Raw genomic sequence first — 5,000 nt, forward strand, 5'->3', positions numbered from 1 at the left:
GGAGTACTACACATTTTTACATCAATAATATATACATATTGTGCAAATATAAAATAGGTAAGCTTAATTTTTTGTTTCTAATTGGTTTTTAATTTTTATTATTTACTTCAAGTTATTACTTAATTCACAATTACAGTATGTCTCTATATACATATTTATAAAAAAATTATTTAATTCATTTTGGCGAAACAGGGCGCATTTAAATTCCTTACACACACTTGTTATTTCATATGTTGACCAGACATTCTCTATTAGATGCAATGTTATTGGGAGCATGATTTATGTCATCACTTCTCCTTCTCCTATGGAAGATACTTTTCCTTGTTGACGTCTCAAGAAGGGTAGAAATACAACACACACACACACACACACACACACACACACACACACACACACACACACACACACACACACACACACACACACACACACACACACACACACACACACACACACACACACACACACACACACACACACACACACACACACACACACACACACTTCCAACAAGGCCTAGGTCTATAAACATAATCTCAACACAAATGGCACTGCTTATGAGAATTATTCACACACGAGTAAACAACCTTTGGACCAACAAAAAAAGGGGGAATGTAAGACGAGGGAAAACTGCATTCTTTTCCTTCTCTACGACCACCAGCTCCTTTAGAGTGACAGCATCAGAGCACAATTTGGTATATGCCGCGTGAATAAACAACAACAACGACACGCCGTCATTGGCGAAGGCAACTCGGAAGGGAAAAGCAGAAAGGGATGACATCATCTACCTCAAAGTACTCCTAATGTACGGAAAACACTGTGCAAGTACGACACGAAACAAAGAAAAAGGCTCCGAGCGTGACTTCAATGACTCTTCCTGAGTTATTTCCTTGAGGTGGGCCCTAATATTTGTATTCTGTTTTTGCACATTTCTACGGGAGCTGACAGATTTTGGAGTTAGTCGAGGATAACAAAAGAGCGGAGCCGCTTGTACGTTCAAGTATGCTACATCCGATGGCGACACTGTCACTTTAAAGGACCGCAACACGACAGTATTCACAAAATGTACATTTTTAAGGCTTTAACACTCTTTCTACTAGCAGCAGTAAAGCACTTCTGAGTTCATGACCACAATATTTACAATGATACAAAAGGAAAAAAGGACAATAGTTTTGTTTTTGCACTGAGCTGGAGAGGCAAACCTGAACAAGTTAGACCATGTCACACAAAGAGTGATACAAAGAATTAAACAGCCTTTGTGTGTGGAACATGAGCCCGTCTGGTACTGTACTGTACTGTACTGTATGGTAGTCTTTCATGCAAACTCTTATCACACATACTGAAATATTACAACAAAAATTGGAGAAAAAAGAAAGTACCAAAGCACCGTTAATGAAATGTTTCCACATATAGAATATGGTTCGACTCTAGAGAACATCCATAACCTAAGTTATATTGATTTTACTTTGGAATAAAACATTAAAGGACGGCGTGGCGAAGTTGGTAGAGTGGCTGTGCCAGCAATCGGAGTGTTGCTGGTTACTGGGGTTCAATTCCCACCTTCTACCTTCCTAGTCACGTCCGTTGTGTCCTTGGGCAAGACACTTCACCCTTTGCCTCTGATGGCTGCTGGTTAGCGCCTTGCATGGCAGCTCCCGCCATCAGTGTGTGAATGTGTGTGTGAATGGGTAAATGTGGAAATAGTGTCAAAGCGCTTTGAGTACCTTGAAGGTAGAAAAGCGCTATACAAGTATAACCCATTTATCATTATCATTTAAAGTGGCAAAAATACTTCTTAAATATTAATAACTTAGGTTGGGAGCACCAATCTTAAAGAAACTGCATCAATCTACACTGCAAAAAATCTTAAGTAAGATGAAATATCTCAAATAAGGCTGATATTTGCTTATTTTCTGCCTGATTAAGATCATTCTTCTCACTGCAAAAAGTCAGTGTTCAAAAACAAGAAAAAATAATACAAAAATGAGGGGTATTTTATTTGAACTAAGCCAAATTATCTGCCAATAGAACAAGAAAATTTGGCATGTCGAGACTTTCCAAAACAAGTAAAACTAGAGCGCAATTTTGAGTTTTGGGGTTCGTTTTTTTTTTTTTAGATCGCAATATCCACCAGTCCCGATGTGTGTGAAAAGTTTGGTGAGTTTTGAAGTATTTTAAGGGGGTCAAATTACAGCTCAAAAAACGCAAAAATGAGTGTTTTTAGTCATTTTTTGTCTTGAAGGGGAAATTGCCAACTTCCTGTTGGTTTTTGCCCGAAGATGTGTCATTATGAATTGTAGGTCTAAGTGAGACCTACATACAGGTTTTTGTTTCATGTCTCTACGACCTTCCTAGTGGGAGTTACACGCAGTTTGTTTTTGTTTTTTCCTAGGGGGCGCTAGAGCGCAAGTTTGATTTTTGGGGTTCGTTTTGAAGTTTTTTAAGGGGGTCAAATTACAGCTCAAAAACGCAAAAATTAGTGTTTTTAGTCATTTTTTGTCTTGAAGGGGAAATTGCCAACTTCCTGTTGGTTTTTGCCTGTCTAAGTGAGACCTACATACAGGTTTTTGTTTCATGTCTCTACGACCTTCCTAGTGGGAATTACACGCAGTTTGTTTTTGTTTTTTCCTAGGGGGCGCTAGAGCGCAATTTTGATTTTTGGGGTTTGGTTTTTTTGCCTAAAGTGTGCTGTCCCAGTTTTTGTATGTATGTGTAAATTTTGGTGAGTTTTGAAGCATGTTAAGGGGGGCAAAGTAGTGCGCCAAGCTGCGGAAGAATAATAATAATAAAGAATAATAATAATTAAAGCTGCAAGCAGCGTTGGTCGGGTCCGCATTTTGGCAGGTGCTAGTCCTAGGCGTCCCAATACTTTTGTCCAGTGGTAGTCCTGAGTGAGACCTACATAGAGGTTTTTGTTTCGTGTCTCTACGATATTCGTACTGGGAGTTAGAGGAAGTTGTGTCTGTGTTTTTTTCCTAGGTGTTGCGGCACAGTGGTTGTTTTCTTTGAAGACTGTGCAGCTTTAGTGCTGCGGGTCTTTGAAGGCACGTAAAATCTAAACGGTAGCTCTTAACGAAACGCCGTCGTCAACTTTTAATCAGAAGGGTTCAATCTCTCTCCTGTAGCAGTTTGAAGCCGAAACGACAAACGCGCTCAGAGGAGATAATGTTTGATGTTTGGTGACCGGTTTTAACAAAAATTTTGTTTTGAAGGAGGGATTGCAAACTTCCTGTTGATTTTTGCTGAAGGATGTCAATCTATAAAATGTAGGTCTAGGTGTGACCTACATAGAGGTATTTGTTTCATGTCTCTAAGACGTTCCTACCGGAAGTTACAAGCAGTTTTGTCAGAGTTTTCCTCTGAGGAGCAGTTTTGTCTCTGTTTTATTCAAAAATTGCGCTAGAGCACAATTTTGAGTTTTGGGGTTAGGTTTTTTTTTAGATCGCAATTTCCACCAGTCCCGATGTGTGTGAAAAGTTTGGTGAGTTTTGAAGTATTTTAAGGGATTGAAATTACAGCTCAAAGAGGCAAAAATTAGTGTTTTTAGTAATTTTTTGTCTTGTTGATTTTTACCCGAGGATGTTAAAATTGTGAAAAGTAGGTCTAAGTGAGACCTACATAGAGGTTTTTGTTTCATGTCTCTACGGCCTTCCTAGTGGGAGTTAGAGGCAGTTTACTTCCTAGGGGGCGCTAGAGCGCAGTTTTGATTTTTGGGGTTTGTTTTTTTTACTAAAGAGTTTTGTTCGCGGTTTTTTATGTGTGTAAAAAATTTGGTGAGTTTTGAAGCATGTTAAGGGGGGCAAAGTAGTGCGCCAAGCTGCGGAAGAATAAAGAAAGAATAATAAAACCTTACAATAACAATATGTTCCTTTGTACCTGTATAAAGGACTCCCTGTGGGAGTCCTTTATACAGGGTACAGGGCGGACCCTAATTAAAGCTGCAAGCAGTGATGGACGGGACCGACTTTGAAGGCTCATAAAATCCAAACCGGAGCAGTAATTAAAACTCGTTTGTCAACTTTTAATCAGAAGGGTTCAATCTCTCTCCTGTGCTAGTTTGAAGCCGACACGACAAACGCGCTCAGAGGAGATAATGTTTGAAAAAAGGTGACTGTTTTTACACAACTTTTGTTTTGAAGGGGGAATTGCAAACTTCCTGTTGATTTTTGCCAGGTGTTGTCAGTATATGAAATATAGGTCTAAGTGAGACCTACATAGAGGTTTTTGTTTGTTTGTCTGTGTTTTCTTCCTAGGGGGCGCTAGAGCGCAATTTTCGCCAGTCCTGATGTGTGTGTCCAATTTGGTGAGTTTTGAAGCATGTTAAGGGGGTATAATAATAAAACGCTACAAATACAATAGGGTCCTCTGTCCCAAAGGGGTCCCTAATTAGCTAACCTCAATTAACCCCAAAATAGCTTAAAATAAGTATATTCTCACTAATAACAAGTGCACTTTTCTTGGTAGAAAAAAAGAGACCTTTTTGCTCAATATGTTGAAAAATATTCTTAAATTTAGTGCCATTATCTTGACAAGATAGGATTTTTTTTTTCATGCTTGAAGTAAGAAATTATTACTTTAAAAAAGTAGTTTCATACTTGTGAGTAGAGATGTCCAATAATGTATTTTTTGCCGATATTCTGATATTGTCCAACTCTTAATTACCGATTCCGATATCAACCGATACCGATATATATACAGTGTTGGAATGAACACATTATTATGCCTAATTTTGTTGTGATGCCCCGCTGGATGCATTAAACAATGTAACAAGGTTTTACAAAATAAATCAACTCAAGTTATGGAAAAAAAAAAATGCCAACATGGCACTGCCATATTTATTATTGAAGTCACAAAGTGCATTATTTTTTTTAACATGCCTCAAAACAGCAGCTTGGAATTTGGGGGTGTATATAGTAGCGTCCCGGAAGAGTTAGTGCTGCAAGGGGTTCTGGGTATTTGTTCTGTTGTGTTACGGTGCGGATGTTCTCCCGAAATGTGTT

General features: G+C 38.6%; 2 long non-coding RNA genes across 2 annotated transcripts in view; one reads left to right on the forward strand and one right to left on the reverse strand.

The window, feature by feature from the left end:
• LOC133658179 (uncharacterized) overlaps positions 1–4,465 on the reverse strand; it is a 6,247-nt gene extending 1,782 nt beyond the window's left edge. Inside the window, exons 1-2 of the long non-coding RNA XR_009827412.1 lie at positions 3,912–4,465; positions 1–3,876 (exon numbers count right to left, since the gene is read on the reverse strand). The exon at positions 1–3,876 is cut by the window's left edge and continues 1,782 nt beyond it. This is a non-coding gene — a long non-coding RNA (uncharacterized LOC133658179). The remainder of the gene's footprint in view (positions 3,877–3,911) is intronic.
• Positions 1–5,000, forward strand: part of LOC133658180 (uncharacterized) — a 28,226-nt gene that overhangs the window by 16,950 nt on the left and 6,276 nt on the right. The window lies entirely within an intron of this gene.

Source organism: Entelurus aequoreus, linkage group LG10 (assembly GCF_033978785.1).
Source record: "Entelurus aequoreus isolate RoL-2023_Sb linkage group LG10, RoL_Eaeq_v1.1, whole genome shotgun sequence".
Taxonomy (NCBI): domain Eukaryota; kingdom Metazoa; phylum Chordata; class Actinopteri; order Syngnathiformes; family Syngnathidae; genus Entelurus; species Entelurus aequoreus.